At 22.8% G+C, this 22,559-nt stretch overlaps 1 protein-coding gene across 3 annotated transcripts in view; it reads left to right on the top strand.

Moving 5' to 3' along the window:
- The window catches only part of LOC112595589 (Down syndrome cell adhesion molecule-like protein Dscam2), a 290,281-nt gene that overhangs the window by 185,436 nt on the left and 82,286 nt on the right, over positions 1-22,559 (top strand). The window lies entirely within an intron of this gene.

Raw genomic sequence — 22,559 nt, forward strand, 5'->3', positions numbered from 1 at the left:
ATGAACCCGTATACGATAACCACCTTAGTAGTTTCCAAAGAAAAACAAATAAAAATTTACGATAGATGAATAATAAACTGATTTTACGTAATTTCTTAGTCAAGAAGGGGATATTTTAATGGACAGAACACAATTGGCTCACTTATTAATAAAATTACAAAAAAAAAAAGGCATCGGAAATGGCATGATACAGTTGAGAGTGGCTTGAAGAAAATCCACTCATTAATAAATATGAAAGTATATCATTGGATAGAAAGAAGTTGAATAGTATGTCTATCTTAAATGAACCTTTAAAAGCCTAAGAAAAAAGAAGAATTAATGCATGTACGTGGGTATTAACAATTGAAGTTTGTACTATATTCCATAGCCGATTAAATGTATTTTTACCTTATTCCTCTTAGATCTAACATGAGAGAATTATAGTTTGTGGTGTTCAATAATTTACTATGGTATTCACATACAATAAAATTGCAGTAAAAAATATAAACTGATAATGTCTGCAGAATTAGGAACTTATACCCATGCAAATACAATTATACAATTTGAATTTTTATCAATTTAATGTAGGCACAGTGTATCGACAAAGAGCTAATGGATAAATAGTATAAAAATTATTCGGCGTTCTGTTTACACAATAATAACAACATATGTCTGAACTACACGTGACGTTCAAACAATAAAGTGATTTAAAATAATAATATGAAACTGGCTGTCTCGAGTGTCATATAGAAAATGCGTCTTGCGTGTGAAAAGGTATTTCTGGAAAAACGTGCTTGAGTGTCATAACAATAATAACGGTATATCAAAACGTGCTCGCAGAATATCTCTATTAAGTGACGTCCAAAAGTTTCAAAGTTATCGACAATGGGTTTTGTGTGTAATTGAATGTAAGATAATGCTGTTGTCGACGCGTGATTCAGACGTTCTATTGTCGCCGGTGGCTTCCGATAATTCATTCACATTGTACAATAATATTTACTTAACCATATAATAATATTATTATAAATATCAATTTATACTTCGTAGATATGCTTATAATATGTAATATGCTTAAAAGTTACAACAAATTAAAAACTGGTAACAGACTTGATTTTTAGGTACAAAATTAAAAAAAAAAAAAACAAATCTGTTACAGTTAAATAAAAAAAAACCTTGTAAAAAATACTGTTTGTAATAATTTAAAATTATGCATGTAAATACATATTTACAAATTATTTAATATTTAATATGATCACCTCACGTTTTTGTAGGCAAATTGGATTTGAATGTTATTTTAATAAAGAGTAAAAACTGAAAAAAATAAATATAAAATTAAAAATAAGGGAATTTTTAAGTCGAACCACTTTTTTGATAAAATGTATTTATTTATTTTGTTATAACTCAAAATAAGTAACAGTAAAACTTGAAATTTTCATCAAGTACCTATTTATATTATTATTTTCAAATGTCACTAAATATTTATTTCTCATAGGTAGTTCATTATATAACTAAAAAAGAAATATATTTACATATAATATAAATATAATTTTTTTTTTAAAGATATATGTACATTTGGTTCAAATTACATATTTAAATGATGACTATCGATGTTTTCATTATGCTATAATTTTAAATATTATTCTTGAGGTCTTAAATATTTTAAATTTTTATTATAAATTTTACGTTTTTTTTTAATGATACCGTTTTTTTAAAATAACTTTTAGATTACCTAATTTTTAATACATAACATATTTACATTGATTTATGGACTTACGATAAAAAGGTATGGACTGAAAAGAGAACAGCACTAATATAATATGGTATCAATTATAAAATATAATTTATAAATCGTTTTTTTAAACACATAGCTAAAATTACATTCAAATCTAACGTTGACCCACTCGACACCTATTGTTCAAGTACCTTATTATTCAGATTTTTCTATTTAATGGTTATATTAGAATATTAATAAATTAAGTACAGATTTTAAAAGTACCCATATATAGATATTAAGATATACATACATACTTATTATATTTATTAGAACAATGGAAATGATTCTATCATGTAACTATTTTAATTTGAAACTTCAATATAATTTTACAATTATTTTATCATTTTAAGTTTCAAATTAAGTATTAGGCGAAATTTTCTGTGAACTATTTCTATGAAAAAAAAACATAAAAAAACAAAACCATATACGTTGTATAAAACAAGTGCTGAAAATAACATCTTGGATGTCAATTTTCTTTAGAAATTCTTATAGCCAAAGTTTATAACGCAACAAGATATATATTTTATTGATAAAGAAAAAGTTTACTTCAAGCTGATACGACTTATATATATACCAACATACTATTTAACAGATGTTCAATAAATAGGTGACTGTAATTACGTAAATTTTCAAACTTTGTAAAACAAATTTTGATCCATCACTATAAAATCATGTCAGAAGATTTTGATTTTGTTGACAACTTTTCCACGGAAAATTCTAAAAATTTTTTATCTTTAAAATAGTTCGATTATTGTCCTGACTTTCAAGTTATAGAATTGGATACCAGCTATGATGCACCGTAGCTTAACGTAAAAAAAGTTAATAATATTTTTTTAGAGTACTATATAGTTAATTAAAATTCTTTACGCTAAAATAATATAATTATTGCATGTAATTACTTTAAAATTTACCAACTTTAATAATATTAAAAATATATAAAAATAAAAAACATACTTTTAAAATCAATTTGTGATTTTAATATTAATTGGTATAACTATTGAAATGCAAAATAATTACCATTATAGGTGTTTAGTTTTTATGAATTCCGTTATCGAGAAAAACCATGTTGTCATCCTCCAAAATTTTTTCAATTTCTCTTCCTATTGTATTGGTTTTACGTGTTTTAATTTTTAATTTTAATTTTATCATTGTAATTTTTGATTTTTATACAACTGTATTCAAATATATTAGAATTATTAACTTGATGTTTTTTTTTTTTTTTTATGTAAATTATTCTGTAGTCATATCCGTAGTATATTGTGTATATGTAAATATATATAGTTCAATAACTTAAATAAACCAAAATATTTCAAACATAAACAAATATTTTCTAACATTTTAAACTTTCGTATTTTCACAATGAATTTAAAAATAATATAACTAATAGTATATAATACTCCGTATGAAAAACGAAAACTATCATGTAATAATATTTCCTTTGATAACTTGCTTTACGTAAAAGAATCATGTTCGGGTATGCTTGTGTAATATAAATACAAATATAAGTTATGTTTTTGAAAATTAAATCGTTTATATTAATAATACATTTGCCTTTCTAAAACGTATAAAAAATATAATTTTTTAAAGATGAATTCACGTTTTAATCAATAGAAGAGTCATCAATATTTGTTTGGTTCATCGATAGAATATCATACGACTAAATATATATATATATATATATATATATACTTCACAGAAGTTCTCAATTATTAATATATCATATACAATATATAAATATATCCATACAAAAATTATATAACTCGATTTCTGTTCAACGAATTTTTGATGACTATATTAAATATTCATAAAATAAGTTATGCTATTATTACATTAATATATAATATGTGTGTGTTTACATCGTATATGTATAATTTATATACAATATAAAATATTTTGTATGTTAGATTAATATCATTAATCATAAAGTATGTAGGTTAGTCGTATAATATTAAATGAATACATTCAGAGACTATAGTTTGAAACAAGCTTAAGGTGTTGAATAAATTGATAAGATAGTGTTCACAAAGACGTAATCACCTCGCAAGTACATTTAGTTGTAAACAACTAGACAACTGTAAACACATTTCTCATCAATATGTATCTTATTTGTAAGTTGTAGTATTTGAACACAAACATACCTGAGACTATACATTTTATTATTTGATTTTAGAGTGATATCGTATAAGAGATAGATATGTTAGAAGAGTCATTCTTTAATCGGCATACGTGACCGTTTTGTCAAATATATTAGTAGTAGGTATAGTAGAAACAAGAACTCCATAAAGCCGAATAAAAAATTCATAAATAAGGCCTCTAGTGAAATAGATTGTGTACCAATTGGCTTTTACTCAAAATTGAAAATGTTATTTTTATATGTAAATAAAAAAGTTCATCAACCCAGTATTTACTATTAAATTTAACTTATACATTTATATTTAACTTTAATTAGAAAGTCTGAACAAATTAAATATATTATATGTAGTACTTAAAAACATTAATTTATATGATTATTAAAAATTAAATTTTCATAAGTGTAATTTAAAAATAAATAAAAAAATAGTTTGAAAAAAAAAATTGGCAAATACATAGTGTACATGGTTATATTCACGCGAATGAGAATGGTGAATACACAATTTATCATAGATTATATTATATTAAATTATTAAAAAAAAAAAAAAAAAATCAATCGTAGTTTTTATCATAATTTAAGTTTTACATATATATATATTAATATATTATATGCACATCACCAACTCCATTTTTAATATGTTTGATAAGATAGAATGAATTTATTTAGTTTTTCATCATTAACAGTGTACACAATAACCCTGTTCAGTACTCCAGTCCATATTTCATCACGTGACGTTTCAGTTTTGTAGTTAACAAAAAGGTACAACAGCTTGTATTCGACAACCAACCGTAAAATACGTGGGCTCTTTGCGATAACATTTACTTTCTCCCTGGCCGACGTCCTGCAGGTAATATGATTCAATGTTCATTTAATCATATTACACAACGCGCATACTGTCCCATTTATTACTAATATGAAAAAAAAACTGTGACGGGCAATTCGCCCAGAATTATAACATCCAATTAATCTAATATTTCTTAAGCAATAAATAAATCATCATCTTCACAAAAAAAAAAAAAAAAAAAACGGTATCCCACTATTTTAGAACCTACCAATACCTATAAAATCTAAATCAAAAACTGTCGTGGTCATTGGTGTTCAAAATAATCGACTTTCTAACTCATCTATCAACAATACTTCACCAAGTACCTTGTCTAAGATAACTCTACTGCCTATTACCTTACCCGCTTAACCTATCAACAACCCAGTGTCAACCAATATCGTAACACACTCAACACAATATACTTACAATATTATCCTTCAACTATCTATCAATCTTATCAACTAATTAAACCTTCTTTCATCAACACAAACACCAACATAAATTTCGCAACTGTCACCGCCGTGAAAAGTACTCTGAGTATGAAGCAACCAATAGTGTTTAATTATATTGACGGAATCCCCAAAAATGAAAACATATACTAACTATTGGAAAAATAATTAAACACATAAATATAATTTTTGTATTGAGAATCTCTGTCAACCTTTGCTGTTTATTTTTATTAAGTAAAGAAGTATTGGATAACTTAAATGCAACATTCTCAATCAATATTAATGACCAAATAACTAAAATACGTAGATTTATTTTCAACTTTTCAATATTAAAAAATAAAGATATAAACCCAATCTCGCAAATAAACCGATTAAAATCCTACATAACGTGGAAGGATACGAACACATTTCGAGCTTTCGCTGACAAATGTATACTAATTACGAAGATACTTCTTAACTACCAAGCTCATTGATAATAAATTTAGAATATGTTTTCTGATGATATTTAATTTTGTTTGTTTTGTAAATCTATCGGCCATACTTCCAATAACTATAAAAAAAAAAAAAAAACTCTGACATTAAATTACAAAACATTTTTAATAATATGTACAAAAAATATGACTTTGAAAACACAATACCTGCTGTAACTCCTTAACGATCCCGATAGATATTTACAATTAACATCAATTTTGACTTATATATACATTACCCAAATATCAACATGATTGCTAACACATTTAATGATTTATTTAAAAAAAACTTTTCTTTAATCAACTCCAAACATATATATATATATATAGATATACACCGATGCATCTTTTGCAGATAGTCTTTCATGAAAATTTCTATTCATGAAAATAAGCAACTCCAGCGGAGACTTTCCAATAATTACTCAATATACACGGCCGAAGCTCTAGCCATTCTCAAAGCCATTGAATAAATTACTACAGATATCAACCACGCTACATCATAGTATATAGCGACTCTTTATCCACCCTCACCAATCTCCAAAATCTTCAAAATCATACTAACATTTCCTAAAAAATTTAGATTTCCCACTATAGAGTAAAACTATCCAACAAAAACATTACATACGCATAGATTACCGGTCAATGTAACATTAAAGGTAATTAACGTGTAGACATAGCCATCAAAAAAAGTAAAATTTATTCCCCAATTCTCTGATTTCATATCTCCTCTCTAACAACGATTTAAATAAAGTTATCAAAATGTGTAAACTCCACCAATGAGAGAAAGAATAGAACAACATTACTATCGAGGCACCAAGATCAACAAAGTAAAAATAATAATACTTCTCTTAACCTTTTCCGTTAACATTTCTAGAAAATGCGAGTCCATTAACAATCGTCACGAAATTGGACACACGTGTCTGACGCACTCATAATGAAGAAAGACGACTATACCCCTTATTTTACACAACGCGGGATTTCTTTATTGTTAAACATATACTTACCGAATTTAAAGTATACGATACGGATAGAAGAAAAAATTCAAATATTTGATCACCTATCAAAAATATTAAACACTAATCTATCTAATACCACCAAGCTTAAACATTTTTTACCAGAGACACATCTCATTAACCTTATGTTATAACAAACACCAACAAACCATCACTCTTCAACAACATACCTATGCTTTGTATTTATTTATCTATATTATTATTTGTACATACCCTTTTTTCTATTTTTTTTTTTTTTTGCTTAATTTATTACAAAAAAATAAAAAATAAAATTGTAATTAACCACATTATAAACTAATCTATGTATGTATATATATCTTAATCTTATTATCTACATTATGTAATTTTCTAATATGTTAAATGGCTACAGCAGTTCTGGATTAGTATTACAATATTAACAAATTCAAAAAAAAAAAAAAAATTAAAATGAAACAAAATTACAGTAGATGCCTAAATTTATGGAACTTGTAGCATTTTTAAATTATAACAAAATGTATGATATATAAAACAGTTTATTTGTATGCTGTGGTTGCTAAGGTTCCCCAATGAATTAACTGATTTTAAAACATACCTAGGTATATAACCACAGTCCACAATACGCTTTAATTATTGAATACATTTACCTAAATAAAACAATATAATATGTACGCGTTTCGTGTAATAATATCAGGAAATTATAAATCATATTAATATCAAAATATGCGTTGTGTGTATTAAATTTAGTACATTTTATACTAGAAATTATATTTTTTTAATAATTTAATAATCTTGCATCTTACTTGTTATCAGCAAACGTGTTTTAGTAGAATATTCTGTCCTCATTTCCGTTAGCTTGGATTAAGTTCGTGTAGTATTGAATTATTAAAAAAATAAATAAAACTAACACTTTCACCTCTTCCATGTTTAAAAGCTTAAATTGATTTTATAATTGAAATTCTATTAATTGAAAAATTGAAGTTGTTTTGAGAATTTTACGCATTATGTTCTTTATTCCAAATGTATTACCTTTTTTCTTGGAGTTAAAAAATAAAATACTTACCTTTTGATACAAAAAAAAATGCCATTTAAATAATTATTATTTCTGATAAAATGACAAAAGTAATTATTTTTGTTAATAATTCAAAAATTCTAGTCTTAATCGTATTTTGCATTATAATAGTTTTTGCAAAAAAACTTTTACTCGCCTGAAACATAAGTAAAAATGATTCTTTGATGCCATTATAATATTGTGCAGAAGTATATCGTTTTTTATTTTAGATTTTTTTTTATTTTAAAAGCTTAAATTTCTTACTAGAGTTATCATGTTCTTTTTTTTTTTATTTTATTCAATTTTATTTACTTATTATATTATCGCGTCTATGTACGCTTTGTCTCATATCGTTTCACTGTCGTATTTGTATTGGTTTATTTTATCAATATATCATACAGTGTGAATTTTTTGTAGCACATATAATTTATTTACTTGCATATTTCAAAAAATTATGTATAAATACATTTACATAATATATGTCTTTTGTCTTTAAACGCATATCTTGCAACGATTTAGAAAAATATAGTTTCATGACAATTTCCAGTAGTATGTTACAAGGGTATAAGCTGATGTCTATCATCAAAACATACTGTCCATTAAGACATAAAATATATTAATATTCTTTTACAAAGTTTTTTACGTTGAAATATATTTAATAAATAAATTTATTTTCTAATGTGCAGTAACTTGATTCTGATAGAGATTTCTTGGAAGCTATCGATTTCAAAATTATATAATATGGTTTGAGTCATAGAAAATAGTTTTAGATACAATATTAGAGCATAAAACCTTTATGGTTTATAGTTTAATTGAAAATTGATTTCAAAATATTTTATAATACAATTGTAAAGTTTTAAAATTGAGCTATAGGAAAAATGAGGAAATATCTAATGTACTTATATTGTTAAATAATTTATTATATTATTCCTATAAAATGATATTAATTCTGCCTAAAATTTAAGAGAGTTAACAATTATAGAAAATTCCATTAGAATACATATCAATACATATCATACAATATATATATATATATTTTATTACTTATACGGTCCATATTTAGTTTTTTTTTTTTTTTTTGTCATTAAATACATAATATAATACATTATACAATTATACAAGTATAACTTTATTGAATTATGTAAATTATGCATTTTATTTTATTTTTTTAATTTTTAAAATACGTAGAACTGATATTTTAACGACATTAGAAGCTTAATTGATAAATATTGATCTCTTATTTCTATAGAATAACAACAATATTCAAGTCATAAGAATATTAATATATTAAAGACCGCGTAATGTTGTGTTTGATACGAACTACTTCAAGCGTATTATAATAAGCAATTCTTTGACGTCTGTGGACACTTTCGTCCGTAGAATCTAGCCCAAAGGTACATAATTTAAGGTTTACTTAGTCACAAATATGTTTTCTGCATGCATAAATAGTCAATATATTTTTTTAATTGAAGAAAAAAAGTTATCTTGGATATTATAACGAATATTTAAATCAAATGACAAGACGTGGTTATTATTATCATACGCAAGCATATTTGAACATTTACGAATGCTTATACATGATACCTATAATAAATAGTATATAATATTGCAATAAAATGAAGACTTTTAGAATAAAATCAATAAGAGCAAAAGATTAGTTGCATTTCAATTAACTATACATTTTACAATTTATATGATAACTTATCTTTTTTTCTGTCAATATTCTGTAATTCTGTAATGAAAAATGATATCACTAAAAATAAGAATCAATTTTTTCAATTAATTATAATTATTGTTCTCCAATCAATTTAACTTAAATTTGGTACGCAATATAATTTGAAATTAAAATGTAAAAAAATTAGGAAGTCACAAAATTGAATCTGAATTTTTTTAAATTATTTATCTAAATATTTATGATTCATAAAAAAATATTATTTTTTAGATCTTAAAGAATCAATAACTAATTCTAAGAAAAATTAATTCCCCTCCATAAGTTGACATGCAATTAATAAAACAAGACGATTCTTTAAGAACTAATTTTGTTTTAACTGATAATTGTTCTCAAATTCGTCTGATAAGACATTTTATTTCTAAAAAATTTTGATTATATATATATATATATATAATTAACTATATTTTAATCTAGTTGGGAAAAATAGTATTAATCTAAAATTTATGTTTCAGCGTGCAATATTAGGTGTAGTAGATCTATGAATAATATAATAGTATAATATTATTTAAAATAAAATATTAATAAATATAAATTATTTAATGCACAGAAGATACAGCACTATAGTAAAATGTTTGCATTTATTATAGTTTAAAATAATTTATCATTTATGAATTATTATATACTAGCTGTTGTGAATTAATTTATTGAATGTTAAAAACATTTGAAAAAAATACCAATAATAATCTCACTTTGTCATAATTTAACAATATTTGCTTAAATGTATTGATATTTCTCAAGGAAATCAATGATATAATTTATACCAATAATATTATTTATTTGAAATGCATCCTTTAAGTTCTAAAATTAAAAGAAAAAATTTATATTTTAAATTTATTTGCATTCTAGCTACAGAAATTCATACTCGTAAGTTTTATTTTTTCTCATACTTATTAAATTTTTAACGAATTTCAAATTACTTTATAGAAATATGACGTCACGGCTTATAAGATACATAATTAGTTATAATTCTGTATTCCAAGTATTTTTATTACAGTAATTTCCTTTAAAGATATTCAAAACAATTTTTTATAACGTAGTTAGTTTTTAAAATGAATATAAAATTTGAATCAACAAAAATTAAAATTATATCATGCAAATTTCAAACTAATATTTATGTAAATATAATAATAGTGTACTTAAAAAACAAAATAATATACTAAAAATAATTTTGTATTCAAAGAATTGACTGGTGACAGAGAATCTTAGATTTCTATTAAATAACACAAAAAATCAATTGCAAGTTTTAAGCGATAAGCAATTTTTCGTTTTAATAGTGGAAATAAGTTCATTTTTTTTATAAAATGCAACAATAGATTTTTAGTACATTTACATTTTCTATAAGACTTTACATAAAGACCCTTGATAAAAAATTATTTTAAAATGACTTGAATATTGTATTTTAAGATTATTTAAATCTAAATAAAAATAAAAAATATTTATTTAATTTTACAAAATATATTTTTTCAAAAAAGTCATAAAGAAAACAAACATAAGTTAATACATAAAAGTGTAATAAGGGTATTTGAGGATTGGGGTTAAATTAAATATCTTTAATTTTTCTAGAGTACTTATGTAGTCTATAATATTATTAAAATCTTAAGAGTAGGGAGAATCAAGCGTTTTAAATTAAACCCGAATTATTTAAATATTTATTAAAAAAAATTAAGTCTAGTAACGTGTTTTTATGTGATGAATATTTACCAAAATAAATTGTAGTTTTACATTGTTTAAACTTAAAATTTACACTAATAATTGGTGTGGTTATCAAATTATCGATAACTAATAAATACATTATAAAACAGCGAGAGTGTTCAGTTTCTTCTACCAAAACTTCGAGCGAAGATGGCATATAATTAATTAGGTACTTGTGATGGGTTAGGGTCTAAAAATTAGAAGTGAAAACCGTTATTGTATAACATCAAACGACTGTGACATATTATCAATAGATATGAAGTATTATTATTTTCTTTATTTACAAATTGTTTTTATTTATTTTTATTTTTTTTTTTAACTTATACAGTATACCGTAAAACTAATTGCGAATAAAATATCAGAAATATATAAGACTTAAAAAATATTTCGTCTAGACACCCATGTTGCAGTATCTTGAACACGTGATACTTTGGACCTGAATATCATTTGAACAATAAAGAACAATATATAACTATGAAAAACGGAATTAATGTTGGTAAATAAATCTTATGTCTTTGTTTCAGCAGAAAAAAAAAGAGAGAGAAAAAACACTAAACATGGATATACTACGTATTATACGGGTATCGGGCCACTCGCGGTCTTTTTTTAAAAAAAAAAAAAAACCGAAGTGCGCTTTCGATGTTTTACGCACGGGTACAGAAAACGAATTTATAGCAAAGAAGTACTTCTACTTATACCTATACATTTTTTTCAATCCCAATCATAGACTCTATAATATTGTATATAACCCTATTCGCACTTGCGCACAGTTTTTTTTTTTTTTTGCAGAGGGACAAAAGAATCAATTTCAATTTTATTATTATTATTATTTTTTTTTTTTTTTTTTTTTTTAATATATTATATATTTTATAGGATTTTTTTCTCGTATTGTAAAACCGAAGCTAAAAACTCGTATATTTCACGCAAGTGCATCCCAAGTGCTACCCCGGAAACGCAACGTTCGTAGTATATCATTATAGCCTAAAGGTATATTCAATATTCACGTTTTTAAAAATAAATTAAAACAAGTTAATTATTATCAAATAAAAGAAAAGGATGTGTAATTACAGTTTAGACACATACAATTATCGTATAATTATCATTATCAATAAAAATAAATACAATTATGGAAAATTGTATTATTCAATGTTGTACAAAGTTATGAAAAAAAACCAATTTTTTCTATTAATAAAATATATATATTGTTTTTTGTAATCAAAAATTATATTTCAGTGTAACTTCCCGTATTCATGTAACTTTGCTACATCGGTCAGTAACCATAACGTATAAACATGTGTTGTTTTGCATTATTATGTTCCGAAACTGTCCGTTGCAATAAGCCTAACAAATAAAATATTCTGAACGTTTAAAGCATTTGCTTTAAATCATACTTTTGAGTAAAAAAAAAAATAAAAAAAATATGGTTACATTTAAAGGTACCTATTTACATTTATGATTATTATATTAAGCGATATTTTATAATTTAACTCTGTAAGCATGTTTCTCAATATCAATTATTTTTAAATCCACTATATTGTGTATATTACTAATATGCCATTTTTTAATGAAGGTATACAAATATTGTGAATTTTGATATTAAAGCGAAATATTAACCATTATCTTGTTGATGTTTTGATTGCGGGATTGTATTATTTAAGTAGGTGACATTATAATTATCTATGCTTCTACACGTGATGTACAAATCTGAAAATCAAAAAAAAATAATCAGTTTAATGCAAAAGGTTTGGCAAACTATTAGAATGTTCAATAGTAATGCGTTTAAATGTTACTTATCCTCATAACTTATAGAATATTATTTTACTGAATCGTGCCAGTAGACGGAATAATATCATGTGTGTTATACGTATACTCTATTATTATTATGCACTATGTCACATATCTCCAAAATTAAAATGTTATAAAATGTAATCGTAACATAGATTAACGAAATTGTAACCAGATAATCGAGTAAATCTTCTGTTATTAATCTCTATAATATGTCTATAAAATAAATGTATGCTCTTTAACTATTAATGAATCTAATATACTTGATATTAAGATTTAAACGTTTCAACGAAGTAATTCAATTATTGAAAGCCATTGTTTTTAATATTTACAGAGTTAAAAAAATCTTAATTTTAATCTTACTGTTCAAAAAAATATAAAATGTTTGAAGTTCAAACTAAATTATTTAACTAAATAACATTTTAATATTTATGATTATTCTGAACAAATTAAATCTTCTCTAATTTGTAAATATTTTACAATTTTTTTTTTTCGTAAAACATTTAATTGATTAGACGACTGAAAGCCAAAAAAAATCTTTTACAAAACTGATGAATTTAATGTTTGAAAAATTTCAAAATGTATTCTAATCTTGATTTTTTATTCAAATATCAATAAAAGTTTTAATACTTATAATATATGTGTGAATTTAAAATAATTAAAATTTAATTTTTGATTTGTGAAACACTAACATCAATAACTGATACTTGAAAGTCTTTACTTTAGAATATACTCATTAGTTAATATAACTTAATCTAAATAACTTCAAATACATAATTACTGTAAATAAAATAACTATGAAAGTAAAAAATTCATATATATATTTTTTTTTTTTAATGCTAGGTATGAATACCAATTTACTTAATACATTTCACACTTTAATTTTTTAAATAAAAAAAAAAATATATATATTTGAAGGAGCAAGAAAAAAAATTGTTTTATGATGTAAAATGCAGTGGTGTATGTGTAAAATTAATGATCGATGACGTATTTATAAATATTGATGATTATATTTTTGATATAGTAAAAAACTTAAAATAATGAAAATTAATAAGACTGTGTTAATATAATTTATCTTGTTATTTAATTTAATTTATTCATTTATAAAGTCCAAATATACAATAATTTAATTCAATTTGGAGATTATGTTAAAGTGCAACGTCAAAGATATAGAGTGAATGCGTTTCAGCTCACATTAAAATAAATAATATTCTAACGTCCTTCAAATCAAATTTGAACAGTATACTTTATAGATCATTAAACGTAAAACTGCAAATACTTAAGCGTGGTAACACAAAAAAATAATTTCATAATACCAGACCAACTACAAAGTTAATTAAAATTTAATAGTTGAACGAATAATAGAAGACCAAATATAAATAAACATGTAGTAGGTATTTTGAAATGTAAAATTCAACCAATTTATTTATAATTTATTTTACAGAAAATAATAGATTTTTTTTAAATCACAAGTTTTGAATATAATTTCAGAACCGTGAATTATTAAAATTAAGGATATACTAAAAAAAAAAAAAAAATTAATTAAATAAATAAAAATGATTATAAACTTTAATGAAATCAAAAAAAAAATTATTAAAAGTTAAATGAATAATCGCATTGCAATAGGCTATACATTAAAAAAAAAAAAAAAAAAAAATATAATAAATACTTATATTGATTTATAATCATTAACGAATAACGATATATATTAGTTTCATTTCACGTTGATGTTATTTATTTATTTTTTTTATCATTGTCAACAATACAAGTCATAAATATACCTAAATATATGATAAAAAACACAATTACCATATTTATGCAGACATTAGTGGATTTGTATAGTTTTTTTAAGAAAAAGATGTTATGTATATTTTTTAGTATTTTTCAAACGGCCAAGTTTTTGTTATTAAAATGACTTAGTTGTATTTAACAAATTTATAACTATAAGAAACAAACTGATCTCTTAAATAATATTACACCTATATCTAGGATGAAGTAGAATATATGAAAAAAATAATAATTATTGTTATTAAGTCATATTTAATTTATTTTAACAAATGCTACAATATACTATATTTAAATATTTTTTTTTTTTTTTTTAACAAGACTTATAGTCAATTTCAACTTACTTGATAAACGATATAAAAACCAAAAATATGTTTGATTAAAATTGCTATTAAGTTTGTATAACATGGTTATTCGAATGGCATTTAATAACAATAATAATGTTTTAACATTTTTTTAAAGGATAATAAATGTAATTAAGTATATTTTAATATTTATGTAGGTACTTGCTATTTTGGGTGTATCTATAAAATTTATTATTAAATACAGCATATAAAATTCTAGGTACCTGGGTATAACATGGTTGCTTATAAGTTTTTCTTTGTAAAATTATTTTGGATAATGTAACCTGGAATATAAGACGTTCGATTGAGTAAATATTGTCACAAAAAGATGTTTGTTTTATATCCCTGGTTTATTAGAGATTTTAAGTTGACACAATATTGTATTAAGTCCAATATTTATAAGCTCATATTATAATGTAAATATAAAACTCTACTAGTTTTTCTCTAAAAGAATCACAATATATTTTTATGGGAGTAAAAAAAAATTCACCAACACCTCTGTGAATAATCATGTGTGCAATCTCAATATTTAGTTAAATTGTAGATGTGCATAAGCTATTTATTGTAAGATTTTATATTTTGAATTCTATTATTTGATGGTCCCTTTATCATGCCATTCTATCATTATATTATATTGTCTTGCTGTGCATATTATCACATTTACTTATTGTGTTTCTATTAATACAGATTTTAAATAGAACACATGTTTGATACGTTTGGACGTACTTTAAATTCTTTATTTTATAAGTTTTGATGGATTTTTTTTTATATTTTATTCTGTACTAAATTTTGAATTCTGTAAAATATAAAAAATGAATTATTTAGTTTTCCTAAAATCCGAAATTATGGTTGTGATATTAGTGATATTATTTATCAATTATTTTCTTAATTTTTCAGTTTATTTATATGCGTCTCATTTCAATAATATCTTTTTACCGTTACCATTTTTGCAAAGGATAAGATTTTCCGAGACACAAATTTAAAAAATCCCAGGTTTGATTTATAATCTGCAGTGTTAATTATTATTGAAAACCTAATCAAATATAATATTTTATGTATACATTACATTTTCTAGGGAGGCTAAAATATTATCTACATTAAAAAATTTAAACTTGTATTAAAATCATTCGCTGTTTTCATAAATTATTCCTGTATCAAGTGAATACGGACTCCGAAGCTACTCATGTCACAATAGCACATTTTTAATAAATAATTTATATTATTTAAAATTAATCAGAAATCAATTTGTGTTTTCCAACTATACAAATCATTTATAATTTTTTTTTTTTTTTTTTTATATATATATTAATATTATCAATAAATTAATTTCAAATCAAACATGATTGTACCATACTAATTGTAAGTATGAAAATCTAAATAAATAACATAAAATAATCAACTAAAAATGATTTATTTTAATAGTGTATAGATATTTTATTTTAAAATTATAAGACTTATATATTCATTATTTTTTAGCTATACTTGCTAATGTTTTATTCTTAATAGCTTTATTTATAATAAATCGATACCTACAAATTAAAATGATTTTATGATATTGATGAAATGTGTTATACATATGTATATAAAATAATACAGGAGAATACTATACAATCTAATAGAATTAACAAATTAATATTTTTTAAATAGTTTTATTGTAAGGAAATGCAGTGGTATTAAATAAAATACCTTCATTATTTTCGTATGTTTATTATTGTTAGAAATTTTTCGAGTTGATTATAGGTATTTTAGCCCAATATTATTCGTTCCTCAAAACTATTTTTATAATAAATTGAAGCTTCAATAATCAATTCAATAATCCTTCATTTATTTCAATTATTCAAATATTTTTTAAGTAAGAAAAATATCCAAATATGTTACATAAATTTGTAGATTTTTTAAACATTTTTATTCAGTTAAGCCCCTTTATTTAAAATAATATTCCATTCTGAATTTGATTTATATAAGAAAATATATTGATGCCCACTACTCATTACTTAGTTTTCATAAAAAAAAAAAAAAATATTTTATTTTTTATTTTTGATTGTCGATTTTAAATTTTGAATATGGATTAATTATCAAATATAAAGATACCACGGAGTATTATATGACAAACCTATAATAATTATTCAATTATAAATTGAATAAAAAGATTTATTCAATTTTTGTTAAGCATTGCTAAAATAATAAATTAAAACTATTTTACTTAGTTGGTATTTAATTTTGCTTTGTTTATGACACAATTATTTTGATTATAATCAATTTTAGTAAAAACCCTAACATTAAAAAATATCTAACATTATTAATTTTTATTAATCTGTATACCAAATAATTTTATGGCTCACTAGCTAGAGATACATTTTTTTGTATTTAATAAATAAATCAATGGCATAATAATCCTTAGTATAAACATAAATTCATAACATTAAAAGAATCATTGGTATTTAAAGACTGATATCTTTATTTATTTTACTTGTTTTATGTTTTACAAGAGTAAAGTTCCATAATATTATCACATTTAAAATACAATATCATCAAATAGACACTAAAATATTAAATATTAAATAGACAGAAAAAAAATTATATCATAATACATACATACTAAATAGGTATAAACATAAAACACTTAATAAATAATTATTAATATGTTTTGGATTGAGATATGTTTATACAGAATTCAATATAATATCTATTTGTTTATAATATTTGTTTGTTAAATAGGTACGCTACATATTGTAAATATATTATGATCGTTATCGTATATTTAAATGTAAACTTTAAGATTGTTTTATTTTTAAATTTATAATTTATTAAAGTATTTTGTTAAATCTACCAATATCACAAGATTAATCGAAACAGTTAGTAATAATTATAAGTTCTTAGTGATTAACTTATCATAACTTTGATAAGGAGTACCAAAAAAAGTTTAATATTGTCTATTATGTATTAATTGTGGAAATTTTAAACAATCAATAGAATATCAAAACTCGCATTCTATCTATGCCACTATCATATTAGTTTCCAATAATAATTAACACAAAAAAATTGTATATTATCACTTAATCATTTAATCAAATGTATTATTTCATAATATGTGTAGATGTTAATGATGTATTCGTATCGTGTAAATCTTGCGTTAATTAATATCTAAAATAATTCACTTCCAATAGACAGCGCTGAGAGTATTAATCGAAACAAAAATAAATAAACAAATAACAGCTTTTATCAGAATTTAGAAATATGTCTTTGCATTTAAATTCAAACTGTTATTGACATAATTTACTATGTTAAGGCTAAAAAACAGGGATGTTGTAAACATTTTATTAGCAGATGTAATACTACTACTATAAGGTTTTTAAATTGCTCATGGGACTCAATAAACGATCGCTAATCGTGTGTAACATATTTTTATGTATCATACTGATAAGTTATCAGATTAATTCAATTTTAAAAATAAATAAATATTTTATCACATTATTAAAATAAAATATTGTTTTATATATTTTTTTGAAAAGTAACTATTTATTATTTTTTTGTTAATCTCCTTAACGTTTTTAATACTAAAAGAATAATACACTTTTCTCAGTGTTAAATTATATGTTTTCCATTAGTATATTAGCTAAGTAAATCATTTGAATTCAAATTTAGATGTAATTTAATTAAGACAATTATACACTTAACAGATTACTGTAAATTATTTAGTTTTTGCATTTAAAAAAAAAAAAAAACAATTTCGTTACATTTTAGTACAGCGCTATTTAAATGGTATGGAAATCTCTGTGTTTTATCACATAGTATTTAAGTATATGTACATATAAATGTCAAAATCAGAATTTAAATAAATGTATTGTAACGATGTAGATAAAAATTAAAACGTTGTTTATTCCTATTATGATATAACAGTGACAGATTAATATTCCAAATGGCGGGATATGAGAGGATAATAATATTATACAAGACACTTAATTATACATAGTACAAATTAATGTATATTAATTGAAATAAAATTGAAATATAATGTATTTTATTTCACCAATGACCCGATAGGAACACACTGAGCGAGGGATGTAACAAGACTGCTTCGGCACACGAATATAGCAGACCATATAATTATATTATTATTATTATTATAAACTTTGTTAAGTAATCAAAATATATATTATATTGTGGAACTCCTTAATAATAAAAAGATGAATGTGAAATAGTGTGTGTCTAGCCGTCTAGAATTGTATATATTATAATAGTAAAATATAAATTATCATTTGAGGGAAGTAAATCATGAGATTGATTAGATTAAGTTAATGAATTGCTATAAAAGTTTAAATTTATTTATTAATAGCAATATATACCTTTAAAATATTAAAAATATTTTAATTATATTTGAACAAACAATAGTGTGCATAGTGTTGTTTAGTAAGTAACTATTGGTACTACTAAAAAAAGTTGGATATTTTAGTCTAAGCTAATTTCTGTATTTATAAAAATAAATAGAAAATGTCCATTTTCGCTGATCTTTTTATTCACTTTAAACCATAATTCGAAATGTATCGTATTGGATACGGCAATATATATATATATATATTTATTTTATAATATGACTCAGAAAATACATTTTTTTCAGTAATATATAATTATATTGATTTTTATTTATATTTAATTAATATATTGGAAACGGTGTTATAAGATATCTAAAAAGTCTTAGAAGCGGTAATATGAGGTAATATTATGAAACAATTTTCTATAAATATGACATATTTTTAATACAAAAACAAATTTTTATTATTGTTTATTCGATTGTATAAAACCAAAAGTATATAAAGACGATGACAATCTAATAGTCAGTAATCTGTATTGACGTTACGGAAAAAGGTGAAATAATAGGCTTACACACTTATTCCCATTTATTTAAAGCCGATTTTGTACATGTCTTTACATATCCCACATCAATTTTCTATTACTTTTGGTGATAAGCTTATATATACGATCGCATGTTACCTTTATAAAAATATAACAAAGTACAGTAAAATCTACCGAAACATCAAATTAATTTACTTTGCACATGAAAAAAATAAATAATTTTACCGAACGCCGCTGATGTGTGACGTGTATATATAATATAATTATACATACTATGCTTGTTTACCATATTTTTGCATGAGTTAAGGAGCTTCAAATATTCTCTTTGGATATTCAATAATATTTAATAAAGGGACATAATATAGACTAAGCAAGTCATGGCCTATGAAATATTTTTATCTATGATAAAGGTTTTAATAATTATGTGCAATTTATTTTCGACTAAATCAAATAAGAAATATTACAGAGTTTATAGAAACAATTTCAAACGAAACTTTGGTTCAGAATTCAGTTGAACTTTCAATTAAAAATAAAGCACGTGCATACTACGTCATAGTAACATTTATCAGACCCAATAAATGATTTTTAATTATAATTACAATATTAAATGTAATAAAGTTATAAATAAGATATAATCAGTGGAAGACATATGCTCCAAAATGAAATAAGAACAAAAAAAAAATCGTGTCTTACAAAAGCATCAAAATTGTATCGCACAAATGCGCCAAAATCCTAGATAGCTTAATAACTATTTAAATTTAAATCTAAGTATATCGTTTAAAAAACTCCAACCGTTTAGTCTTAATCGATAAATTTATTAATACGATTACGATAGATTGTTACAGATAGTGTGTGACATACACTGTGTATGTTATACAACTAATTATTGTTACCTATTTCATAAGCATTCGTTAAAATGAATTTCACAAAAACTATTACCAATAAAGGTACTGCATGTACTTTATTTGAAGATCAAAAATATAGATTTTTACAATAAATTGCAAGCGGTAATATGTCATTGAGTTGTATCAAGAGAAATAATTGTACAATAGAAGAAATTACCAAGATGGTGAAATAAATTGTATGGAATATTTTAAAAAAATTGGATTAAATAATCAACTATTAATTATAATTATGTTTATTTGTATGTAAATTATTGAAAGTTTTTTATAAAATCGAAATATCAAACAATACTTTTGGCACTTATGTCATACGTTGGGTATAACAGGTATATAATATTAGATTGGCGCTTATGTCTTACACATTTTGGCGTAAATGATATGTAATTTTTGTACCTTAGGCGCTTATGTCATACAGCCAATATAATATTATTTTATTGAACCGAATTGTATTATTATTTATTATAGCTATCATCATCATTATTATCCAACAGATAAATTTTATAATTTTTGTTTACCGTGAGATGGCTGCTTTACGTGTCGTGTTCAGACATAATATTGTTCGTTTTATTATTAAACCTACTGTTATTATATTATTTACGTACTTTAATAAGCATTAAGTTTATTTAGTTATTTATATTGAATGGGGATAAACACTACCGGTAATCATCCAATAAATATACTCAAATAGTTACAATACATCAAATAAAACTATTTAGTATCTAAATTTAATATGTTTAATGTATTTATTCATCTATAGTTGAAAATTAAATCATTGAAATTAATTTTTAAGTACAATTTTTTTAATGTTAGTAAAATTATTAGTCACTTAGGGAAAAAGTGAACTTTAACCTTAAGCTTTGTATTATAAATCATATATTAACAAAACTACATTAAATTTAAAATACTAAAATTAAGTAAAATATACACTTAAAAAGATTTTGATCTAAATATTGTTTAAACAATTACTTTTTTATTTTTAAGTATTTGAGTAATGAGAAAATTAATTTTATTTGTGAAATATTTTACTAGCAAACTTAATACCTTTTTTAAAATTTATAATTGTATACATATTTTTACCAAAGTTATATAACAATAATTATTTTTTGAAAAAATTACCATAATATCATATTATTTAGAATATAAGTTTATCAAAGTATACTATTCATGCTATTTAATTTCAATTCCACATATAAAATGTAATGATGGAATGGCCAAAACAGATATAATACATTTAAATATTAGCTTTTACTTTAATATATGTATCTGATTATTATTCTAATGTGTGTAATATGTATGTGTAACTATTTTTTCTTGTGCAAATGCTATAATAATTAATTTTTAATAACCTAAAAAGCTGTTTTATCCAATATATACAACACGTGCGATATTATAACGTGTTTCAGGGTTCTAAGTTTAAAATATTATAAAATTTTAAGTATAAATCATTGTGGAATTACAAAAAATAAATTATTTTTGGTTGTACATAGTAAATATTATAAGAAAAAGAATTTATAAGAATGGATGTGACAGAAAGAAACATCAATATTTAAGTATGTAACAAGATGATGCTGTAGAAAATAAAAGTTAAATTTTACAAAATAGTTCTGAGGACAGTTAGGACAGTTATGTAGTATAAATCGAAATGTTGGATGATGAAAAATATAAGAAACATAGGGGTTGATGTAGCAGAGATGATAATGTTTTGGAATAATGCGAGAAGTTACTAGGGAGGAGTAGAATAAGAAATCAACTCAAAATATAAGATTGTCACTAATTGTAAACAGAATATGAGAAAATTG

This window comes from Melanaphis sacchari, unplaced genomic scaffold (genome assembly GCF_002803265.2).
Source record: "Melanaphis sacchari strain LSU unplaced genomic scaffold, SCAv2.0 Contig28_pilon_pilon, whole genome shotgun sequence".
Taxonomy (NCBI): Eukaryota; Metazoa; Arthropoda; class Insecta; order Hemiptera; family Aphididae; genus Melanaphis; species Melanaphis sacchari.